This window comes from Oryctolagus cuniculus, chromosome 12, assembly GCF_051225735.1.
Source record: "Oryctolagus cuniculus isolate XC-2025 breed Fujian yellow rabbit chromosome 12, ASM5122573v1, whole genome shotgun sequence".
Classification (NCBI taxonomy): Eukaryota; Metazoa; Chordata; class Mammalia; order Lagomorpha; family Leporidae; genus Oryctolagus; species Oryctolagus cuniculus.
This window is the reverse complement of record NC_142878.1, coordinates 86,215,978-86,241,564: the sequence shown is the minus strand read 5'-3', so window position 1 is coordinate 86,241,564 and position 25,587 is coordinate 86,215,978. Positions and strand designations below refer to the sequence as shown.

Below are 25,587 nucleotides of genomic sequence, written 5' to 3'. Positions count from 1 at the left end.
AGTGGGTTGAGTTATTTGGGTGCACTGATTTTTGGGCAATTGGCTTACATCTACTGGACATGGAGTAATGTTCAATGTATACATATGTGTTGAATTAATACATGAATGAATAAATTCACTGAATGTTGCCGTAAATGCAATGACCTTCCCCTCTAAAAGCCAATGATTTCACGTGATACTAGCATTTTAAGAGCCCGAGAGTTTACGCATGGGTACTACAGAAGTTCTGGTTCTAGAGTCATGAATTCTCACTGCTTGTGTATCCTTGCTCCAAGTCCACTCACTGGGAGTGGCTGGGAGTCAGAGGGACCAAGCTTGGCTCATCCACGCAGTAGCCACTAAAACTGGCCAAGACACAGGGATAATTCTGATGCCTGGGCTACCTCGCCCCAGCATCACTGCCAACATCAGGTACAATATGTAAATGTTCCCAGGGAGCAAGAAAGTCCTGGATGAGCGTGAGCTCATTTTGTGAAAACCACAGTGACCCTGCGTGCTCTGTGCCATGGAAGGAGGCGTGGGAGTGGGCAGGGGTGTTCCAGGCCTGCTCTCTGGAAGAGGGTCACTTGTCACCTTTGCTCTCTGGGCTCTGCCTTTGTGGTCACTGACACCTACAACAGAGGCACACACATCTCCCTCAGGCCATAGAGAAGCCTCCTCACTGGCCCTGGGAGGGGTGAGGTCATCTGCCTGGAGCCCTTGGGGGTGGGGTGAGAAGAGGAAGCCTGGGTTCTCCAGCGGTGAGGCTGGGGGCATCCTCTCTGCACCACCCACAGCTCTGACCCCGGCCCCGAAGTGTCTGCAGGGGAGCATCCGCTGGCACCTCTGCTGTCTCCCAGACAGGAGCCCGCAGTCAAGAACCCTGGCCCTGGGGGACAGCAGAAGTGAGGCAACAGGAAACGGGGTTGGTGAGAGAGGGAGGACGGCCCACGACCGGGAACAGCATTAAAGACAGAAAGTGAGGGGGGAAGAGAGACGGCAGTTTCCCCCCTTCCTTTTCTCAAGTGTGAGGGAGACCTCACTGAGGAAAACCAGAGACGCCTGCAGGGCTGACTGTGAGTGCCTGAGTGGGTGACGGCGCATTCCAGCTGCAGCAGGAGACCTACCACAGTGAGGAGGTGCTGCCAGCCAGCTGGGCCAGGCCCCTGCTCTCACACCCAGGCCGCCTGACCACCAGCCAAGCCGTAATGTACTACCCACGCAGCCTGCTTCCCGTTTTCTTTGGTGATTGCACGAGCCCCAGCACAGCCCCAACCTAACAGCTGGTTCCACTCTGCACGCGCTCTTTCCATCCGGACAGCTCCCACGCAGCCATCGGACGCTCACTCATCTGAACGGCCCTCCAGCCTCGAAAGCACCTGCTTACCAATGAGCTCTGAAATGGAAGGCTCTGGGGTTCGCCTAATCTGGGTACCACCCAGACACAGCCCTCATGACACCCTCAGAACTTTGGTTCAGTGCAGCCTGAACCTTGATTCCAGGGCCTCTGACCAGGGATGGTTTATGACCCTAACAGGCCCTAGGGTATTTGATTATGAAGTCAACATCGCAACAAGCACTAGAACTTGAGAGGTCTTCAAATGTTCATTGGGAAATGCTTCTTCTTTTTTTTTAAGATTTATTTATTTATTTGAAAGTCAGAGTTACACAGAGAGAGGAGAGGCAGAGAGAGAGACAGGTCTTCTATTAGCTGGTTCACTCCCTAGGTGGCCGCAACAGCCAGAGCTGTGCCAATCCGAAGCCAGGAGCCAGGAGCTTCTTCCGGGTCTCCCACATGGGTGCAGGGCACAAGGACTTGGGCCATCTTCTACTGCTTTCCCAGGCCATAGCAGAGAGCTGGATTGGAAAAGGAGCAGCCAGGTCTCGAACCGGCGCCCATATGGGATGCCTGCGCTTCAGGCCAGGGCATTAACCTGCTGAGCCACAGTGCCGGCCCCAAGGGAAATGCTTCTTACAAAAAATTTATGCATGGATTTCAAATCTTTTTGGACCAAAAATATAATGATTTTTAAATTCCACTTTCCACGAACTTTAAAAAAAAGTTTATCTATTTGAATGGCATTGAGAGAGATATCTTGAGATCTTACACCCACTGGTTCATTCCCCAAATGTCTGCAACAGCCAGGGTTGGGCCAGGCTGAAGCCAGGATCTGGGAACTCAATTCTGGACTCCCAAGTGGGTGCAGAGACCCAGCTACTTGAATCATCAGCTGCTGCCTCCCATGGTGAGCATTTGTAGGAAGCTAGAGTCAGGATCAGACCTGAGACTCAAACTGCAGCACTCCAATAGGGATGCATGCACCCCAGGCAATGTCTTAATGCCTGCATGAAATGCCTATCCTTGCATATAATATTTGAAATATTCTTGTATATACATATATCATATTAAATGTAATTTTTTGCTGTGGAAGGATTAAAGATATTTTATTATTCTTTAATTTGAAATTATTTAGCTACAACCCATTCATTGATTTTATAATTGGCTGTGCTCTCTGGGCTGTTGTACACACATAAGAAACTTTTATAGAGAAAATCAAACCTTAGTATTATTTCCAAACAGAGGATTTGGAAACACTGCAATTACAAATGAATGAAGTTGACATAATTATGTCTTCTAGACATTTAATTAGAATGCATGACTCTCCATTTTATACTTTCCTCTTTGTGTTTTAGAGCCAATATATTTTTTTTTTGCCCTGTGTTTTCAAAGGCTTTTAAAAGACGCTTGTGAGCTGTGGTCCCTGTGCTACAGTGGCCTGTTGACTGCACAGCTTTGCTTGTAGCTGTTGAAAGCCTTTGCTGTAGTAGCTGGCACTGTGGCATAGTGGGTAAAGCCATTGCCTGAAGTGCTGGCAACCCATATGGACGCTGGTTCGAATCCCGGCTCCTCCACTTCCGATCCAGCTCTCTGCTATGGCCTGGGAAAGCTGTAGAAGATGGCCCAAGTCCTTGTGCCCTGCACCTGTATGGGAGACCTGGAAGAAGCTCCTGGTTCCTGGCTTCAGATCAGCCCAGCTCTGGCCATTGCAGCCATTTGGGAGTGAACCAGCAGATGGAAGACCTCTCTCTCTCTCTCCCTGCCTTACCCCCTGTCTCCCTGACGACCTCTGTAACTGCATCTTTCAAATAAATAAAAAAATGAATCTTCAAAACGAAAGCAAGCCCTTGCTGCGATGTTGGCCTATCCCTCCCTTACTTCCAGCATCGTTGATTTCTTGCTCCTGCACATCTGCCACACTTTTATTTCAGCTGGTATCAGAACTGGTCACACGGGTCATTGTTGGGGCACAGCAAGTTAGGCTACTGCCTGCAGTGCCAGCATCGCATTTCGGCATGCTGGTGTGAGTCCTGGCTGCTCTGCTTCTGATCTAGCTCCCTGTCTTTTGGCTGGGACCAGCCCTAGCTGTTGTGGACATGGGGGGAGTGAACCAGCAGATGGTCACTCAGGTGTCTTGCAATCTTCTTCTGCCATCTGGTTGGCCCCAGCCTTTCCCCCCAGAGCCAGCTCTCTCTCAACTGCCTGTGTCTGCGCTGTAGCCACCGTGCATGGGCAGTGAGCCTGTGCCCCCGTGTCCATTTCCCCTTCCTGGCTGCTCTCAAACAGCAAGACCCTCAGCAATGTCTACCCTCCCGAGGCCCCTTGAAGCTGCAGAAAGCCATTCTTTCCACCTCCTTTCTCAAGCTCTAGGGGACGCACCTAGCCCCTCCAGAGCCCAGGGAAGGCACTGAGCTGGACACCTGGGACGGGCACCTCCCGCCTCTCAGGATGAGGCTCTTGCCTCCCAGCTTTGGATCCCTTTGAAAACAGGCATTTAGTTATTATTTTTATTTGTTTGAATGGCAGAGCGACACACAGAGAGAGACAGAAAGGCAGAGAGATATCTTCTATCTGCTGGTTCACTCCCCAAATGCACGCAATAGCCAGGGCTAAGGCCAGGCTAAAGCTGAGAGCCAAGAACTCCATCCTGGTTTCCCACACAGATGGCAGGAACCCAGTACTTGGGCCATCCCCTGCTGCCTCCCAGAGAGGGTACACATTAGCAGGCAGCTGGATCAGAAGCAGAGGCAGGACTCCATCCCAGACACCCAATAAGGGACGTGGGTGTTACAAGCATGGGGTGTGCTACTTCTGTGTGCCTTTTAAGCTTGAATTTTACTATCAGCACAAAGGGGCATCATATTGCCTGTTCACATTGTTGTATTAAATAAGACAAACTAAGCAAAGTCCATAGGACCGTGGGAGCTTTGGGCAGGCACTCTGCAAGCAAAGTCTAGGGCATACGTCTTGAAGCTGTGTTTTCATACTTGGCATACTATAAAGGAAGATGAGTAGCTTGTGTCACAGATGGGGGCGGGCAGTCCTTGGAGCTTCCGTCTGGCATGTAGCAGCTCCCCTCCCTTGCTTTCAATGACCTGGTCCCCCGCACCAGTCATCTGCCTTCATAGCTTTACCCACAGCCCCACCTGTACCAGCTGCAGGAATAGGGTGTGGTAGGGACAGGAAATGCTCTGGGTGTGACGGCTGCGACCCTAGAGTATAATGCGAACCCCGCTGCTTCTTAGCTGTGTGATCCTGAGCGACTTCCTCCAACAAACTGGTTTCCTGGGCCACGTCTGTAAAATCAGATCTTCCTGCCAGCTCTGCCAGGTTTGATGCAATGTCCCTGGGAAAACGCAGAGACTCTGCACATAAAGGAAAGACTGGGGATTCTTTGTCTAAGCATGACACACCCTCCAAAATGCCATGACAATGGTGAGACTGAACCCTTGCTGCCCACCACAGCGTGGCAGGTGGAGTAACAGGCTGGCGAGTTGTGTTACCCTGCTGTGACACTCTGAAGCAAAAGGCAGCATCACGCCGCACACCAGTGAGGCCAACAACGCCCCTCTGGCAAATCCAGGGGAATCTAGAATTCCAGGGAGCAGGGAGAGTCACACGGGATCAGCCTTCATCAGCTTCCCCACCGAGAGGTGGCGTCTGACTTGGAAATTGCCCTGTGCTGCTGATAGGACCACCGTTTTCTTATCTTGGAAGCTACAAAACCAGGAGTTTTGGGGAGAGAATCCATGAGGGGAGATGAGTTGGGGGGGGGGATGACAAGCACATATTTATCCATCAACCTGGGAGCCGAGGGTGGGGGATGGGAGAAAAGCCCTGCCCTCTTGAATTAGGGACACCAAGTAGCTGCAGAGAGCTGACTTCCCAGGCTGCCCAGAGCAGATCACTTCCTTCTCTGACCCTGGGTAAGAGCTCCCTTGCTTGGCTCATAACTCAGACGGTCTGCCCACCCCAAGCTGAGCCGCCGAGATCAAGCCCGGAGCGCAACAGTGCTGACGGGCCTGGGCTCCCAGAATTATGAGCAGAGACAAGCAGGATAGGGGGAGGTGCCTCTGGGGCGACACAGTCCCTGCTTCTGACAAGCCTGACCCCCCGAGAGTCAGGGGGCATTTTCGTTTCTCTAGGCCCACATACTTACTTTAAATAGAAATACGAAACTATTCCAAACAATTTTATGAGTAAGGTTTCTATTTACGTTATCACTTTCTGGGATTCTATGCATTTCCTAAAGTGAGTGTCATTTCCCTGCTAAAAAGAGATGCTTGCTAGTGATTGTGTAAAAAGAAAGCAAAGAACACTGGAAGAAGCCGATGAGATAAATATAGCGCAGGGACAGCTCTGCCGTGGAGTCCGCAAACCTTCGGTAAAGGGCTAGAGAGTAAGTATCTCAGACTTTGAGGGTCGGGTGGTCGCTGTCACACCTACTCAGCTCTGCTGTCCAAGCAGCCACAGACAGTGCATAAAAGAGGATGTGGTTCTGCTCCAATAACGCTTTATTTATAGACACTGAAACTTGAATTTCAATTGTCAGGCATGCATCACCAACTGCTCTTCTGAGTTTTCCCAACCAGTTAAAAATTCAAGAACCATTCTCAGGCCCCAGCTTGTACAAAAACAGGTGGTGTGGGGCCGGCACTGTGCGCTGTGGCATAGCAGGTTAAGACTCTGCCTGCGGAGCCAGCATCCCATATGGGCGCCGGTTTGTGTCCCAGCTGCTCTTCTTCGGATCCAGCTCTCTGCTATGGATTGGGAAAGCAGTGGAAGATGGCCTGAATGCTTGGGCCCTGGAAGAGTTGGAAGAAGCTCCTGGCTCCTGTCTTCAGATCAGCCCAGCTCTGGCCATCATGCCAGCTGGGAAGTGAACCAGTGGATGGAAGACTTCTCTCTGTATCTCTCCATCTCTCTGTAACTCTGCCTCCCAAATAAACAAATAATTCTTAAAAATAAGCAAACAAACAAAAAAAACGTAGTGGTGGGGTTGGCATTGTGGCATACAGGGTTAAGCCACTGCCTGCCACACTGGCATCCCATATGGGTGCCTGTTTGAGTTCTGGTTGCTCCACTTTCTTTTGTTCCTTTTTAAAGGATGATTCTTAAAAAGATTTATTTATTTATTTGAAAGGCAGAGTTATAGAGAGGCAGAGAGAGAGAAAGAAATCTTCCATCCACTGGTTCATTCCCTAGATAGCCACAACAGCTGGACCTGCAATGATCCGAAGCCAGGAGCCAGGAGCCTCTACCGGGTCTCCCACATGGGTGCAGGGCCCAAGGACTCAGGCCATCTTTTACTGCTTTCCTGGGAGACCTGGAAGAAGCTCCTGGCTCCTGGCTTTGGATCGGTGCAGCTCTGGCTGTTGCACCATCTGGGGAATGAACCAGCAGATGGAAGATGTTTCTCTCTGTCTCTACCTTTCTCTGTAACTCTTTCAAGTAAATAAAATAAATATTAAAAAAAAAATCAGACAAGTGAAAACTTTGTTTTATACCTTTGTCAAACCAGTGGTTAAGAATGTTACACTACTATAGTTTTAGTGATCTGTGATTACTTTAAAATTTACTGAATATGGGTGAAATGGTCATTTTTCCATTCAATTATTGTTTATAGCTGTTGTCTATTTCTCATTAAAACTACAGTCTTTTTGCTTTTTCACTTGTTAAACTTCTTATTCAGTCAAGTTTTAAGACTACTGTAGGCCGGCGCCGCGGCTCACTAGGCTAATCCTCTGCCTTGCGGCGCCGGCACACCGGGTTCTAGTCCCGGTCGGGGCGCTGGATTCTGTCCCGGTTGCCCCTCTTCCAGGCCAGCTCTCTGCTGTGGCCAGGGAGTGCAGTGGAGGATGGCCCAAGTCCTTGGGCCCTGCACCCCATGGGAGACCAGGAGAAGTACCTGGCTCCTGCCATCGGATCAGCGCGGTGAGGCAAAGGAAGACCTTTCTCTCTCTTACTCTCACTGTCCAATCTGCCTGTCCAAAAAAACAAAACAAAAAACAAAAAACCACACAAAACAAAACAAAAAAACACCTGAACACAGAAAAAAAAAGACTACTGTAAATAAATTTAAAATATGTTATCTCAAAAACTGAAAAAAAAAAGGGGGGAGAAGAAAGGAGAGTGGGAAGGGGGGGAGGGGATATCATTATATCCTTAGACTTGTATCTACAAACCACACTGATCTGTTAACAGCTAATTAAAAATTAAAATTTAAAAAGGGGCTGGCGTTGTAGCATAGCTACAACAGTCCAGGCCTTGTACCAGGTTCAATACCATGCCCACCAGGAGGCCATCTGGTGCCAGGTGGAGCCCTGTGGCCGCTTTCCCCAAGCCGGAAGAACCTGTAGAGGCTGAGCCTCTGGGCCCAGGTTAGCCAGGCGGCCAGGGGACTCGTGCCTCGTGCCTCCCGCCACTTTGGGCATCTGTGCAGGGCAGAAGGCGCCATCTCCTGGGGAGCGTTGACTGCAGCGCTCAGAGACACAGCACGGCCGCATCGAGAAGGGGACTGAGCACACAGCACCTGCCCGTCCACCTGCGCTCAATCCTGAAGCAACAGGGACTCTGCTCATCAGAAGAGTGTGAAGAAGGGCCCCAGCAGGCCTCCTTCACGCGACAGGCACCTGTGTCATTTACCCATGGAGAAACCTCGATGCTCTCCCGGTCCCGAGTCCAGCGGGAGCCGCTGGTTGCCACAGAGCTGCACAGCCTTGGAGGGAGAGCCCAGCCTGCAGCCCACCTCCCCGACTCAGGCTCTCGCTGTGGGGAGCCAGCTTGAGATTCCACCCATCTCAGGCCCTGTGACGCAGCTGCTCCCAGCCTGTGGGCCAGCCAGGAGGTCTCAGAAAAACCTGGGAGGCACAGCTTGAGTGGCTTGGCTCACGGAGGGCCCCTGAGGCGGCTGGGCGGCCTTGCACACACACGTGCAGCCCAGGAAGCCACAGGACAACCAATGCTGAGCGGTTCAGCCCAGGCAGGCCCAGGGAAGCAGATGAGTGCTTCGTCCACGACCCCGAGAAGCAAGTGAACAGCCGTTCCTGCCACTAAGGCCCTTGGGAAGCAGCTGGCCAGTCCCATCCGTCCTTCTTTGGCCCCAGGAAGCAACCGAGCGGCCTGTTCTCAGGAGCTTGGCTCACAGAGGCCCTGAGAGGCAGACTCTCACCTTCGCCCATCCATCCTCAGCCCAGGGAGGCAGCTGGGTAGGCCTCCCTGAGCAAGCAGCCCCAGGGGCCCTGTGAAGTTACTTGTTCAGCCCTTAGACACTGACAGGTGCCCCATCTGGGAACAGTCATGGCCGATTGCCCGTGTAGCCCCCTCCATCATTGCCAGGTACCCTACCTTACCCTGCTACCAAGCCTGCTGTCACATGTGCACCTGGGCCCACAGTGGTAGCCCCATACTCGTGTGATCTGCAGAAACTGATGGGAACCTCACACTCATTGTCAGGCACACCATGCCCAGAAGAGCTGCCAGTGAGTCTGTCCCCAAGGGAGCTGCGTCCCAGCTGGTGGTGCAATCCTACAACTCCCATAGTCTGGAGTCACTGAGATACGTATAGATATCACCAACACTGATTATAGCTGAAGAAGCTAAGAGGACACTACACTAAAGTGACCATGTGGGTCCAACCAACACCCTAGGACACATCACCAGAGCAGTATTTCCATATGAAAGCCATCTTGTAATATTGGTAGAAGCAATGTGTTACTGGTGGAGGTGCACAAGAAACAAAAAAGCAAGGTAATACGGCACCTCCAAAGGAAAACAATAACTCTAGCAACAGACGGCAAAGAAAATGGATATTCATAAGTTTCCTGACAAAGAATTCAAAAGGATATTTTTAAAAGGAAGTCTAACGAGATATAATACAGACAATACAGCGACACTGGTAAAACAACTCCTGATACAAATGAAATGTTTAGCAGAGACATTGAGAAATCTTAGAGCTACAGAACAAAATGTATTAAAGTACAGCTGAGAGCCTAAATAGCAGCATCCTACTGGAAGAATGAAAGAATTTCTGAACTTGAAGGTAGGCTTTGTTACAAAAATTTCTTTTCTTTTTTTTTTTTTTTAATTTGAAAGGCAGAGAGAGAAAGAAAATCATTTGCTGGTTCACTCCTTAAATTCCTATAATGGGGGCCCGGCGCTGTAGCATAGTGGATAAAGCTGCTGCCTTTAGTGCCGGCATCCCATATGAGCGCTGGTTCAAGTCCTGGCTGCTCCTCTTCCAATCCAGCTCTTGTTGTTGCAGCCATCAGGGGGAGTGAACAAGTGTATGGAAGACCTCTCTCTCCCTCTGTCTCTGCCTCTCTGTAACTCTGCCTTTCAAATAAATAAGTAAATCTTAAAAAAAAAAAAAAAAAAAAAAAAAAAAAAAGCCTGTAACGGCTAACTGGGGCTGGGCTGAAGCTGAAACCAGGAGCTGGGAACTCAGTCTAGGTCTCCCATGTGGGAGGCAGAAAGTGAATTACTTCAACCATCACTCTGCCTCCTGGGGACACATTAGCAGGAAGCTGGAATCAGGGGCTGGAGTGGGGAATTCTGCAAGGGACTCTGAGCAGGGATGTGGGCATCCTAAGCTTCATCTTAACCATTCCACTACACACCTGCTGGTCTTTTGAAATAACCCAGTCTAGAAAAAAAAATTTTAAAAGGAATAAAGAAAACCTTTGGGACTTTGGAAATACCACTAAGCAAGTAAACATTCACATTCTAGGTATTCTAGAAGAAGAAGACAAGGGAAAAGGCATAGAAAACCTGTCCGATGGAATAATGGTTGAAAATTTCCCAAATCTTGGGAAAGATATGGATGTTCAGGTTCAGGAAGTCCAAAGGACCCCTAACAGATTCAACCCCAAGTCCTATTTTAGTCAAATTGTCAAAAAATAAGACAGAGAATCCAAAAACAGCAAGAGAAAAGCATCAAATCCCTTACAAGAGAATCTTAATCAGATTAACAGCAAACTTTTAGCTGAAACCTCACAGTTCAGGAGAAAAGGTGATTTAAAAAATACTGCTGGCTGGCGCCATGGCTCACTAAGATAATCCTCTGCCTTGCGGTGCCGGCACACCGGGTTCTAGTCCCAGTCAGGGCGCCGGATTCTGTCCTGGTTGCCCTTCTTCCAGGCCAGCTCTCTGCTGTGGCCCGGGAGTGCAGTGGAGGATGGCCCGAGTACTTGGGCCCTGCACCCCATGGGAGACCAGGAGAAGCACCTGGCTCCTGTCTTCGGATCAGCGCGGTGCGCTGGCCGCGGCGGCCATTGGACGGTGAATCAACAGCAAAAGGAAGACCTTTCTCTCTGCCTCTCTCTCTCACTGTCCACTCTGCCTGCCTGTCAAAAAAAAAAAAAAAAAATACTGCTATCCGGGGCTCTGCCTATGGCGCTGGCATCCCATATGGGCGCTGGTTCTAGTCCTGGTTGCTCCTCTTCCAGTCCAGCTCTCTGCTGTGGCCTGGGAGGGCAGTGGAGGATGGCCTGAGTGCTTGGGTACCTGCACCTGCGTCGGAGACCAGGAAGAAGCATCTGGCTCCTGGCTTCAGATCGGCACAGCGCCAGCCGTGGCAGCCATTTGGGGGGTGAACCAACGGAAGGAAGACCTTTCTGTCTCTCTCTCTCGCTGTCTATAACTCATCTGCCAAATAAATAAAAATAAAAAAATAAACTCTTAAAATATTTTAAAAAATACTGCTCTCCAAGAATACTATACCCAGGAAAGCCATGTTTCAGAAATGAAGGAAAGATAATGACTTCCCAGGACAATAAAACCTGAAGGAATTAATTACCACCAGAATAGTCCATCCAGAAATGCCCAAGGGAATCCTGCACCAGAATTGAAATGATAAGCACCATCATGACAACACACACAAGTACAAATCTCAGCAACAAAGCAGACCCACAAGAGAAAGGAGAAAAATACGATTCATATTTTATATTTACTTTCTTCTGAGTTAATTTGTTATATATTTAGTTGTGTTTTTTAAAATATTTATTTAACTGAAGGAATTACAGAGAGAAATGAGATTTTCCATCTGCTGGTTTATTCTCCACATGACCACAATGGCTGGGGATGGGCCAGGCTGAAGCCAGGAGCCAGGAGCTTCTTCCAGGTCTTGCACATGGGTGCAGGGGCCCAAGGACTTGGGCCATCTTCTACTGCTTTCCCAGGCCATTAACAGGGAGATGGACTGGAGTGGAGCAGCTGGGACTCGAACTGGCACCTGTATGGGATGCCGGCACTGCAGGTTTAATCTGCTACACTAGAGTACCAGCCTTTTTTTTTTTTTTTTTTTCAAGATTTATTTGAAAAGCAGAGTTATAGAGGCGAAGGGAGGGAAGGAGGGAAGGAGGGAAGGAGGGAAGGAGGGAGGGAGGGAGGGAGGGAGGGAGGGAGGGAGGGAGAAATATCTTCCATTTGTTGGTCCACTCCCCAGGTGGCTGTAATGGCCAGGGGTGGGCCAGGCCAAAGCCAGAAGCCAAGAGCTTCTTCCAGGTCTCCCATGTGGGTGCAGGGACCCAAATGCAGGGGCCCATCTTTCCCAAGCACATTAGCAGGGAGCTGGATTGGACGAGAAGTAGCTGGGATTTGAATTGGCACCCATATGGGATGCTGGTGTCATAGGTAAAGACTTTATCTGCTATGCCACAATGCTGGCCCTAGTTAAGGGTTTTTGTTACCTGTGTTAATCAGGACTCTAGTTCTGTAATTTTTTTCTTATACTCATTAGGTTTCAATATCAGGGTTATGCTGGTATCTTACGAAGCAGTTGAAAAGCATTTAATCCTTCTCCACTTTCTGAAGGCACATATTATTATGCTATTATTCTTTAAATGTTTAGTACAATTTTCTAGTGAAATGAGTTTGGTCTTTAGTTATCTCTTCAGGAAGATTTTAATAATGAATTTAATTTCTTAAGTATTTATAAGACTGTATAATTTTGTCTTCCCATGTCAATTTTTAAAATTCATGTTATTGAAGAAATACATGCGTTTTACATAAGTTGCCAATATTGTTGGCATAAAATTATTTAACATTCTTTAAAAGGATTTATTTATTATTTTACTTATTTGAATGACAGAATTACAGAGAGAGGTAGACAGAGAGAGAGGTCTTCCATCCTCTGGTTCACTCCCCAGATGGCCGCAATGGCTGGAGCTGGGTTGATCCAAAGCCAGGAACCAGGAGCTTCTTCCAGGTCTCCCATGCGGGTGCAGGGGCCCAAGGACTTGGGCCAGCTTCTACTGCTTTCCCAAGCCATAGCAGAGAGCTGGATTGGAAGTGGAGCAGCCGAGTCTTGAACCGGTGCCCATATGGGATGCCGGCACTTCAAGCCAGGGCTTTAACCCGCTGTGCCGCAGCGCCGGCCCAACATTCTTTAAAAATTGTAAAACAGAGTTACTGTGTGGTGCATCAATCCCTTCCCTGTGTATATTTCAAAAGGAAATTAAATCTGTCTTTTGAAGAGACATCTGTACTCCCATGCTTCCTGTAGCCTTAGTCACAATAGCCAAGATGTGAACCCACCTATATGTGCATGAGGAGATGAATGGAAAAAAGAAAATGCAATGCACACATACATAGTGAAATATTATTCAGCCATAAAAAGGTTGAAAAACTGTCATTTGGGACCATGTAAATGAGTCTATGGGACATTTTGTTAGGCAAAACAAACCAGGCACTGAAAGACAAATATCGTAGGGACTGGCGCTGTGGCATAGTGGGTAAAGCTGCTGTCTGCAGCATTGGCATCCCACATGGGCATCGGTTGGAGTCCCGACTGCTCCACTTCCGATCCAGCTCCCTGCTAATGTGCCTGGGAAAGCAGTGGAGGATGCTCCAAGTGCTTGGGCTCCTGCACTCCTAGCTCCTGGCTTTGGATTGGCCCAGCTCCAGCTGTTGCAGCCTTTTGGGGAGTGATCCAGTGGACGGAAGATCTTTTTCTGTCTCTCTTTCTCTGTAACTGTGCCTTTCAAATAAATAAATAAATCCTTAAAAAATAAAGACAAATGTTGCATGAGCTCATCTTATATGGATTCTGAAAATAGGGGGTGATCTCACAGAAGCTGGGAGTAGAACAGTGGTTGCCAGAGGGTGGGGAGGGTAGGAGGGGGAGATGGAGAGCAGTTTAGTCAGTAGGTAGATTGCAGTTAGCAGGAATTAACTCTGGTGTTCCATTGCGTGGTAGCGTGACTATGGTTACCAACAATATATATTTAAAAATAGCTGGTAGAAGATTTTCAATGCTTGCACCACAAAGAAATGATCGATGGTTGAGGTAATGGATATGCTAATAACTATAATTTGCTCATTGCACAATGTATACATGCATCAAAACATCACATTGTACCCTGTAAATACATATGTATCTATGCATCAATCAAAAATTAGAAACAAAAAGGAAAAACATTTAGGAAAAAATGTAGGGAATGAAGCCTTACATATTGCTTTTAAAAAAGATTTACTTTATTTATTTGAAAAGCAGAGTTAGAGAGAGAGAGAGAGATCTTCCATCTGCTGGTTCAATCCCCAAGTGGCCACAATGGCCTGGGCTGGGTTGGGCCAGGCAGAATCCAGGAGCTGAATCCCAGAGCCAGGAACTCCATTCTGGTCTCCCATGTGGGTGGCAGGGGCTCATGTCCTTGGGCCATCTCCCACTGTCGGGACTCGAACTGGAGCTCATTTGGGATGCTGGCATCACAGGTGCAGCTTGATCCATTGCACCACAGTGCCGGCCCCAGATCCACATCTTCTCCTCACCCTGCTCCACCGCTCCACTACTGCAGCCCTGGGGGAGGAGCTGCCCCGTGATGCTCACCAGGCTGAATGAAATTCTGTGGCTCAGAGCGGTCCCCGCCCCTGCTAAGGGCTTCTCAGACACACCCACTGGTGCTCAGCTAATGGCAAAAATTAAAAAATGATACCGGTATTGACTTCAGGCAATAAAGATCTTTGAACAACAATCTCTCCAGAGAAGCTCCTCCCCTCCAGAGGGTTGGGGCAGTGGGGCCTGGAGAGGCAGGAGGCTCCTCCCAAGGGTAGATGGGATGCTGGGGGCAAGTGGTTCCTATTCAGGAAAGGCACCTGCTCTGTCTTCCTTCTAGAATGGACCAGGAGTGAAGTAAGGGCGCATGCAGTGCTAGGCTGCCACATCCCAGGCTGTGAGCATGTTTTATCTTTTAGTTTTAAATACAACCATGAGGGAAAATCTTTGACAGTGGAATAAATGGAAACTCAGAGAAGTCAAGTGACCTGCCTCAAATCCTCTAGTGGTGAACTGGAAAGAACTTGGTATTGAACCCAGGGCTGATCAGTGTTGCAGATTCACGAAAGTGCGGTGAACACAACACATAAGGGAACTGTGGCTGGCATTTCCCCCAGGTGGCTGGTGGTGGTGAGGGCGGTGATGTCAGCTCCGCACGTGGAGATGCACAAAGGTATGTTGGGAAGGTGAGGGGTCCTCAGGAGAGCTAAGGTATGAAAGAGAAATCTGCAGAGGCGCCCAGCTCTTCATGGTGGTGAACCATGGCACTGATGAGACATGTGGTCAGCTTAAGACATGCTTTGTGCCAAGATAAAATATCTATAAACAGTAAAATAAGTGGAAATAAGACAGGAAATTCAAATTTTCCCAAAGATGACTTTGTCAATACTTGGTTTCAAGATATAAAATGTAGAGACTGCTGATGTGGCTCAGAGGGTTAAGCCACCAAGCTGCGACACAGGCATCCCATATCTGAGTGCCAGTCCGAGTCCTGGCTTCTCTGCTCCTGACTCAGCTTCCTGCAAATGCACTTGGAAAATCAGCTGAAGATGACCCTCGTGCTTGGGCCCCTGCCACCCACGTGGGAGACCTGGATGGAGTTCTTGGCTCCAGGTTTTGGCCTAGCCCAGCCTTGGAAGTAGATGGAAGACTTCTTTCTCTGTCTTTGCCTTTCTCTCTGTCACTCTGCCTTTCAATAAATAAAGTAAATCTTCGTTTAAAAAGAATATGAAATACATGTAGAAAATACAAAAAAAAAAGTGCCGATGCCATGGCTCACTTGGTTAATCCTCTGCCTGCAGTGCCAGCATCCCATATGGGCACCGGGTTCTAGTCCCGGTTGCTCCTCTTCCAGGCCAGCTCTCTGCTGTGGCCCGGGAGTGCAGTGGAGGATGGCCCAAGTGCTTGGGCACCTGCACCTGCATGGGAGACCAGGAGGAAGCACCTGGCTCCTGGCTTTGGATCGGCGCAGTGCACCGGCCGTGGCAGCCATATGAGGGGTGAACCAACGGAAGGATGACCTTTCTCTCTGTCTCTCTCTCTCTCACTAAAACAAACAAACCAGAAATTCTATCGTTTTTTCCCATTCTTTTGGGTGCCTTATGCTGTTGTATTCAGGACAGTCCCCTGGTGGGGTGATCCAGCTCTGATAAGGGGCAAACTGACCTCCTGCCTCTACTTAACACCAGCTCTGAGGCCTAGGGAAGCTTCCCAAGCTGTCTGGGGGTGCCGCACCCCTGGAAGCCCAGCCCTGCGCACCACTGTTCAGGCGTGGAGTCCCTGCTGTAAGGATTTCTGGAGCACAGGCTCTCCCCACTCCTGGGCTCCCAGTCAAGAATGCCGTTGAAGCCCCAGGACAATAGAGTGTGAAAGGAAAGGCATGCCTGGGTGTCAGATACCCTGGCCAATCAGACCCACAAGCACAGAGCAGATGCTTGGCTTTTGTGCCTGGTGCTGGCTGGGTCCCCATGTCCTGTCCCGCACTCACAGCTGAAATCCTCTCTCTGCAAAATGACAGCCAACTCAGGAGCTTTCGTCCCTGCCTCCTCTGGCACATCCAGATCTGCTTCCACTCACAGCCCGTTTCCTCCTGCCAACATCCTCGTTTGAAGGCTGCAGACACGGAGGCAGGAGCCACGAGCCCCCCAGGCAGCAGCACCTTGGGTGCTAAGGACTTCACTAGTGGAGGATCAGTTTTTTAATCCATGAAGGCGGCTCTCAAGTGCCCAGGTCACCTCCCAGGGTCTGCAAGTAAGCTCGACAACCAAGGAGCTGGGTTTTCCGTGTCACTGACAAGTCCTCAGGAAATCTGATTCAGGGCACAGGACCTGGGCCTTCCTCTGGGTGCCACTGGGTGGGGGGAGGGTGGCACTCCCTTGGGAGCTGGTGATGGGTGGTCATTTGGAGCCCATGAGGCCCCTCCTCTCCTTCCTTACTGTTCACCAGTACTGGCTTTCAGTTCTGATGGAGAATGAAGGTTTACTTTCCTTGCAATTTCAGGGTAAAGATCCAACCAGGTGATAAGCTAAACTGGCCCCTTCCTGTAACTCATCCTGGGGAGATGAACAGCGGAGGTGAGGCTGAAGGAGAAAAGACCGTGCAACGTGAGCAGGGAAGAGGCCAGGGCTGGGGAGGGTGACCAAGCGCTGCATGCAAAGTGTGCTGAACCAGAGGCACAGCAGAGCTGTCCTCTCTAGAGAGCTGGCTGCGCGGGCCCTGCACTCAGATGTTACAAGCAGTATTTTATTTAATCATGTCCCTAATTTTGTGATGCACCCACTTGGCAGATGGGCAAACAATCACAGAGAAGTTAAGTGGCTTACCTAAAAATATCACACATCCAGGAAGTGTCAGAGCTGGTTTTCAAAATCTGGCATTCTTTTTTTAAAAAAAGATTTATTTATTTATTTGAAAGGCACAGTTAGAGAGAGGCAGAGGCAAAGAGAGAGACAATGGTCTTCCATCTGCTGGTTCACTCCTCAGATGGCCGCAACAGCTGGAGCTGTGTCTGGTATTATTTAATAGCCTGGAATGTCGGGGCCGGTGCTGTGGTGCAGCGGGTTAAAGCCCTGGCCTGAGGCGCCGGCATCAAATATGGGTGCCGGTTCGAGGCTCGGCTGCTCCACTTCCCATCCATCTCTCTGCTATGGCCTGAGAAGGCAGTGGAGGATAGCCCAAGTCTTTGGGCCCCTGTAGCCACGTGGAAGACCCAGAAGAAGCTCCTGGCTCCTGGCTTCAGATCGGCTCAGCTGTGGCCGTTGCAGCCATCTGGAGAGTGAACCAGTGGATGGAAGACTTCTCTCTCTCTCTCTCTCTGCCTCTCCTTCTCTGTGTAACTCTGACTTTCAAATAAATAAATAACTCTTAAAAAAAAAAAAAAGGCCTGGAATGTCACTGATTATTTAGGCTGTCTCCTTAGCAGTGCAGTTTAAGCTTCCTTTATAACTGCCTCATCGGTCACTGTTCATTACCTGCTAACTAAGGGTCTTCAAGTCTTCAAGTCCAAGTGTGTGTTCACAGTGATGGGGGAGTGGGGTAGAAACAGAAAATGTTAGATTTCTTTTTAAGAAGATTTATTTAAGAAGCAGAGAGACAGAAAGAGATATGTGGCGGGGGGTGGAGGGGGACAGTGTTCTCATCTGCTGATCTCTCCCCAGATTCCCACAACAGCTGGAGCTGAAGCTAGGAATGCAATTTAGGTTTACTGGAGCCATCACTGCTGCCTCCCGGGGCCTGCATTAGCAGGAAGCTGGAGTCTGGAGTCAGAGCAGGCACTGAATTCCAGCACTCTACATGGGACACTGTTGTCTCAACCAATGCCTGCCCCTGAGCTGGGTTTCTTAAAGGCCTCTACCCCAGCTGATTCAGGAAAAGTGCTTTTGCTGTATTTCTTGTTTAAGAACCTTAAATCTGGAAATAAAAAATGGGCTGTCTAGCCCAGGCTGAAGCAGGAATCACTATGTAGTTAAAAAACAAAAACAAATGTCGCTCCCCCTCTTCATGGAGGAACGACACTAAGCCCTGCCTAGGCTTCACATCCGAGTCACGGCACCATTATGTCGCTCCCCCTCTTCGTGGAGGAGCAACACAGGACCCTGCGCTGTTCTTTCGTCTGCTCGGCCCTCCCCGGGTTTGCTGCTGGTTCTTCCCGGGTTGGCTGCCGTCCCTTCCACCTCCGTGGAAGGGCAGTTCCCCACTTCCGCAGGGGAGCGGCACACCGCCGGCCGGCTCTCTGGGGGGCTGCACAGGTGTTCCCTTAGATGTTCCCCATAGATGTTCCCCATAGATGTTCCCGGTGCATGCCGTCTCTCTCCTCCTTTATAGTCCTCCTCCGCCAATCCCAACTCGGCTGCCCACACGCCGAGTACACTGCTCTCCAATCAGGAGCAAGTCCTACAGTTTATTGGTTGAACTGGAGGCAGCTGTGCGGAAGCTGTTTACTTCTCTCCCAGCGCCATATTGTGGGAGAGCAGATGCATAGAATAAGTCTTAATTCCAGTAACTCAGTCTAGTCCGGTTTGCTCCCCACAACAAAAACAAAAACAAAAAAACCAAAATAACAGCTGGTTATAGGCATTGTGGCATAGCAGGCAAAGCCACCACCTGTGACATCAGCATCCCATACAGGCACCAGTTCATGTCTCAGCTGCCCCACTTCCAATCCAGCTCCCTGCTAGTGGCCTGGGCAAAGCAGCAGAAGACGGCCAACGTGTTTGGGCCCCTGCACCTACGTGGGAGACCCAGATGAAGTCCTGGCTCCTCCTGGCTCAGCTCTGGCTTTGCAGCCATCTGGGAAGTGAATCAGCAGATGGATGATCTCTATCTCTATCTCCTTCTCTGTAACTTGTTCAAATAAATAAGTACATCTTAAAAAAAAAAAGAAAGAAAAACAGCTGACCATACATTTTTGTGTACATCTGCACTTAAAATAGCTATCCTTAAAAAAGTGTTTCCATTTCCTATGAATCAGAAGATATCCACATTACAAAGAATCTCCTATCCATATTAGTCATGAGAGCAAAAATTAAGAATAATTTAAATGATTAAAAATAGAATTTATAGCACATTAACCAGATAGAATATGGTACAGTATTGGGAAGAATAAGTTAGCAATATATGAAGATGCTTATGCAAAATATTTTGAATGAAAAATAGTTTTGAATAAAAGGCACACACAGGCAAAGCAAATGGAAAAATTATTTTTTAATAGTGGTGAGATTATGGGTGACCTCTATAGGTTTTCTCTATTGTTTTCACAATGCTTTGTGACAAATTAAAAACTTGAAATGAATGCAGTTATATGGGAGCTTTTATCTTACATATACATTTTGGCTTATTTATTTTTCAAATCTATATCCAAATGGGGCAAACAGCTTTTCATTTGACCTTGCAAATTGCTACATGCTATTTACATGTCCCTTTAAATACATCATACACCTCTGCTGGTCTACAAATCTAATTATCCATGTTTACCAGAAATACTTTATCTTTCTTAGGTAGGAACAAAAACTTGGAAAGCCCCTAACCCCTGCCCCCAGGTCATATTAACATAGCAGTGAAATTCAATTCTCTCTCACACATTGGCCTACTTTTCATGTTTCTTGCAAGGCTGGAAAATGGATTAGCTGGAGATGCCCAGGGATCCTAAACCATTAGAGAGGCTCTGAACTTGGCTGAGGCTTCTGGAGTCTGTAACCCAAGCAGACAGGGTCCCTATCTTCACCAACAGTATCAGCAGCAGCACTGGGCACTCTTTGGAAGAAGTGAATCTAATTAGTGAGGCTCACCCATTTGACATTCCAGAAACCCAAGGCTTCTTCCAGATCACCTCAGTGGCACAGACAACTGGCTTTGTAGTCTGGAAGCCCATCCCCCTACCCCTAATGACTTTGTAGACTTTATCAGGCCCTGGTATTTCTTCCTCAGCTTGCATTCCTCTGTAAAGACCAACTCATTAAGGGAGTGACACAAAGGTAAAGCCAGAGCCAAGACCCTGAACCATAAAGGCTGAACTTGCCCCTGCTCTTAATGCAGTGAGCATCTCAATGCAGGCCTCAGTTCTGGGAACTCCGCAGGAACTCACAGGCCCCGATCAAACACAATTGTTCCCAGTGCCTCAGACCCAGACAGACTGGAGCCCACTTTTTGCTATTCCAAAGGAAGTGTGCTGGCCCTATCACTGGTCACTCCAAGGAAGGCCTTGTGCACCTTAGACCAGAGGCTCACACACAAGCTTCTCTCCCCCAGCTCTGAACTCCGGAATGCCCTGCCTTTAACTGTTGGTGGGAAGGGGGTGTGGGGACTCAGCACTGGCAACTGGACTGCTCATTGCAAATCAACTTTTTCCAAGCACCCCACTGTCAGGGACTAGCTTGCTATGTGCTAGGTGAGTGGACCTAGTTTGGGGGTTCTACAGCAACTCCTCCAACCAGTTTTGGGGGTGTTGTACAGCAGTCCCTGGGTGTTTATGTAATTACATATATATATATATCACTCGGATCTAAAAATTAAGAGATGCTCTAGGATAAAGCAAAGTTATGGAAAGACCAAACTTAAAAAAAAAAAAAGAAAAGAAAAAGACATAAAGCAAAGAATGTGAAAGTGGGTAAGAGGCATTTTCCAGCAAGTCTGGCAAAAGAAACCTACTATAATGAGCAAAAAGCTGGGTGGCGAGAGTAAACGGTAAAACCAAAGCACGTGTGCATGAGCAGAACTCCTGTGTCTAAGCTTTGAGAGGTAAGGGTGAGTCGAGACCTGCCCGTGGCTGGAGAACACTTGAGAAAATTACACGGCAGGACCCAGAGAGCTGTTCCCCCTGGCGTGAGTGGCTGAACACCAGGAAGCAGCACAAGATCTGTGTTCCATGCACTCCTGTAGCATTTCCTCTCAATGCGCCACGTGACCAGAGCCCCTGGTGACTTTGTAGTGTGGGTACACGTATTCAGTTGCTTCCTCTCGGGCAAGAACTCTATTTTACATGTTTTCTGTATTGTCCCACGACCCCTAACCTATAGCCCTGAAAAGAATGCAAATCCTTGTTCAACGGAAATGGAATGTAATTCTTAAGCCTATAGGCCAAATTCTGAATCTTAATTTGCATATATTTCCTGGTTAATAGAAGCCCTGTCCATGTCTGAAAGTGGGCAGAAAAACTAATTAACCAAAAATTGCAGCCAATGGGGAAGCAAGGAAACTGGGGGCGTTTCAGACCGGCATCTTCAAGGGAGAGCTCAAGACAGGGGAGCGGTTCTGCCAGGGTTTGGGACTGCAAGCAAGCCCTTTGCCAGGACATACCTTCTTCAGATGCATCACATTTCTATTCCTAGCCAAGTTATCCTGCCTTTGTTCCTGTTTAGTTTCTTGGGCAGGTGCTAGGCAGACAGCCCTAGAGTGTCCTGGAAAGGAGTGCTTTGTGCGAACACAGCAGGAAAACAGATCAAGGAAGGGGTTGTCTTCGGGCTGAGCTAACCGGCAAGTACTGACTTCTGGCTGGCCGCAAGTCAGATGCAGATAAGCTAGGCACCCCCACAAAGCCGGCAAGCCCCTTCTGCATGGGCCCTGGACTTCACCCCTTTCAGGAGGGATGGGGCCTGCTCAGGTAATGGTGTCCTTGAGCACAGCAAGGTTCAAGTAGTTCCTAGGCAACAGTTTCATTGGTAACTGTAGTTTTCACAGAGGGAGTAGACTTGGGGGAGGCTGGTGTGCCAGCGCAGGATGTGGTCAGCCCATTAATGTCCTACCCTTTGGAAGGCTGAAGGGCTGTCTTCTTTCAGTGCAGGTACCTGGGAGTTGAAACAAGAGTTCCACCGGAAAGGCAGTATTCCAAACGCTGTCCTGGTGAAAACGGACAGGACACACCATCACAAGGTGCGCTGTCCCCTGTGGCCCCGTTGCTGCACAGCATCTGCCAGAGGGAGCCAATTCTTTGTGATGCCCTGGCCCGCCCACGCCCGGCCAGCCCCTTGGGAGACGGAATGCAAGCTGCTCCTCTGCTGAACAAAGAACCTTTCCCCTTGCCTGTCATCAGCCTTCCCCAGGACGCAGTGGATTCCACAGCAGCTCTGCCTGGTGTCTGTATGGCGGCTGGGGCGGCGTTGCAATCCAGTGGGTTTAGCTGCCACTGGGGACGCTCACATCCAATATTGGAGTGCCTGGGGTTGGGTCCTGCCTCTGCTTCCCATCCAGCTTCCTGCTAATATGCCTGGGATGTACCAAGTGATGGACCAAATACTGAGTTCCTGCCACCCATCATGGGAGACCCAGATGGAGATCCTGGCTCCTGGCTTCAGCCTGGCCCAGACCTGGCTGTTGGTGGACATTTGGGGAGTGAAGCAGTGGATGGAAGAGCCCTCTCAGTCTCTCTATTGCTCAGCCTTACAAGTAAATAAACATTTAAAAAAAGAATGAGGATAGAACTGCCTTCATTTACACCTGTCATCAGGCCCCCAAGCAGCTCCTCGGCAGTGTTGTTGAATCCCAAAGCAACAAATGTAATCACAGCTTCAGAAGGAAGTAACAGAAGTCTACTTCCAAAGGTCAGCATTTGCTCCAGAGTGAAACCGGAATATGTTACTTTGAAACACTCTTCACCTCCTGTGCATAGGAGATGAACTACTGAGAACTGAGACCCATCCTGCAGCTTTGTTTAATCAACAAACACTTCCCTCCGGTATCATGGCCATGCAATGTGTGCCCTGCAGGGCAAACGTGCTGGAGGTTTCCCTTTCAAAAGAAAACAATTACTTTCAGTTTCCCTAAGGGAAAGCAGGGGAGAAAGTCTCAGGGCTGAGCAGCAGACAGGGGACTGGAGCAGGCAGCACCCTGCACACGCCACTCACGGGGTACCCCCGCCCCCAAGAGGTCTACCTGGGAAGAAGAAAAGCAGGTCCTTTAAGGAGGAAGGAGTTACTGCCCAAGTGGTGACATGACCCTCTGCTCACACTAGGAGCCTGGTGCAGGATGCAGAGCTCCGTCTGGGCTCACGGCGGCAGCCTGCAGTGCTCACCTCTGGCCTTGAGCAAGCCACAGAACGCCTGCAGGTCTCACTGCCGTGTGGCCTCCAGGTCCAGAAGGGCCAGCGTTGTGCAGAATCGCTGTGTGTAGGGCAGCAGCCACCGCAGGCCCCGTGGAGCTGTGACTCCACTCTTTGTTCTCCATGAAAACAGAACCCTCCCGGGCAGCAGGAACCAGCCTTACCCTCTGGGTCAGTGCCCATTTGTCAAAGCTTTGGCAAAAGTTACATTCCTATTAGTGAGCTTTCAACACAGCTTCATTCATTGTTTGACACACAAAATTTATGACATCTGTGGGAGGAATGTAGCTCTGAAAACCCTCAATGTCAAAAAGTACACATAATGGAAAGAACACTTCTTGCACTGTCAGACAGTTCTGATTTCTTTCCAAACCCCTGTCTCCAATTCTGCAAATGACGGCTCCCTCAACACCTCACATTTTTTGTTTTGGTTGGAGAATTCAGGTTTTTTTTTTTTTATTCCTGTATGTACATCTGACTGTAGTTTTTTTGGGGGAAAAAAAACCCACTGTATCTGCAAATAGTGTTGACAGGTTGTGAAAGTGGTTAAAACACACTCAAATATCTGTTCAAGTTAAAACGGTTTCTTGGAGGAAAAACAAAACCAGGCCCCAGGTAGTGAACTCTGGAGGATACACACCAACACACACAAAAAGTAGATTTTTGTTTCTGCTAAGGACATTTCTAGAAGTAGAAAAAATGTTCTCTTCAACACCAGTCTTAAAAAAATTCAGAATGTATCCATGAGGGCTTTGCTTTTCTTCTCTTATTAACAGACTGTAATTTCTTGACACAAACCTGCAGCGTTTTTTTTTTTTTTTTTAACAGATGTTTCTATTTTTACCATGTCCCTTTCTTTAGGGAGTCCTGCAACACTGCAGCCAGGGCATTGGTCCCAGCATCAATCCTTCCCCAAGGTGGGCCGGCCATGTCCCCGCAACGGAACCTGGAGCGTGGATCTTGCATTCTCTTTGCACTTCCTGGCTTTCCAAGCAGTGGCCACACAGCCCTTTAGCCTTGGCCTTTTCACACGTTACAGTCATAATCCCCTCCCTCTGACCTCACAGGGTGGCACATTCAGAGGTTATCATACTGGGTCAGACGCAAGGCGTGTGCCGCGTGGAGACCGGGTTGTTCTCCCTTTTAGATTAATCTAAACAATTCTTTGAATTGACATGATGCTTCATAACTAATGGGTTCCAATCCCTGGAACCCAGCTGATCATGCTGGCTACTAAACCTACATCTTCATAGCCTCCCCTCCTAACTACACCTGCTACTGAAGCTGTTTTCACTCATATCAAAGTGTTGCTTTTCTTCTGCTGTAAAATGTTAGGAAACAGTGGAGAAAGAATCTAAATAGGGCTTCAGAGTCACCCAGGCCAGAGTCTGAAGCTTGAGCCCGTTACTAGTCAGGTATGGAACCACAAGGCTTCCTCAGCCTTTCTGAGCCTTTGCTAGTACAGAGGGCTGAAGTTAAGTAACACTTGTGAGCCCACGTTTCAGCAAATACATTATCTGTATATACAGATTAACAACCACCATCATCACTGGTTGGGGCCAAGCTACTCTTAGCTTCACAAAGATGGAGTTTCGTCATTTTTTGAGAGCATAGGTAGACTATCATTGGAGCACATAACCTTTGTTCAAAAGGAAGATAAGAGCTTCTGTCTGCTAGTTCACTCTCAGAGTCTGTAAGCCAGGAGCTGGGAATGCAAATGAAGGCCTCCCATACAGGTGGCAGGGACCTAAGTACATGGGCCGCCACTGCTGCCTCCCAGGGTGTGCATTAGCAGGAGGCTGGACTCAGAAGTAGAGCCAGGGGTGCCTCAGGCACTCCAATATGGGGTGTAGGCATCCTAAGCCGTGTCTTAACCAAACGATGCAGAGATGCCTACTGAAGATTCCCCACGTGCTAGGACCTGGGTTACACACTCCCGTAACGACCACCTGTGAGCCAGGTGTCACTCTCACCTCCCGTCTAAGATGGAGCGACTCAGATTGAGAGATTTGATGGGTGAGACCCCATAACCACACAGGGGCTAAGAGGGCTAATTTCCCAGCTGCGGAACGGCAGGGGCAATGGAATGTGGGAAGGCTGAGGCCAACAGTGCACGTGTGCCTTGAGCAAGGGGACAGCTTTCTACCAGAAGACCTAGAAGCCAGGCCTGCAGGCTGCCCTGGGATTTTCTGTGAAGAGAGAACTGATTCAGACCACACAGGAGAGGTCAACAGCACTGTGGCACAGCGGGGTAGGCCACTGCCTGAGATACCAGCATCACATATTGGAGCACAGGTTCGAGCCCCGGCTGCTCTGCTTCTGATCCAGCCCCCTGTTAACTTGTCTGGGAAAGCAGCAGCACATGGCCCAAGTACTTGGGCCCCTGTCATTCATGTAGGAGACTCTGGTGGAGCTCCAGGCTCCTGGCTTCAGACATCCCGTTGGATGGAAGATGTTTGTCACTCT

The 25,587-nt window shown here is 49.0% G+C and overlaps 1 long non-coding RNA gene across 1 annotated transcript; it reads right to left on the bottom strand.

The window, feature by feature from the left end:
• Positions 1-11,347: 11,347 nt before the first annotated feature.
• LOC149123141 (uncharacterized) lies at positions 11,348-16,970 on the bottom strand. The gene is made up of 2 exons (XR_016218227.1): positions 16,913-16,970; positions 11,348-11,549 (listed from the first exon to the last, which is right to left on the bottom strand). It is a non-coding gene; the product is annotated as an uncharacterized LOC149123141 (long non-coding RNA).
• Positions 16,971-25,587: the final 8,617 nt, after the last annotated feature.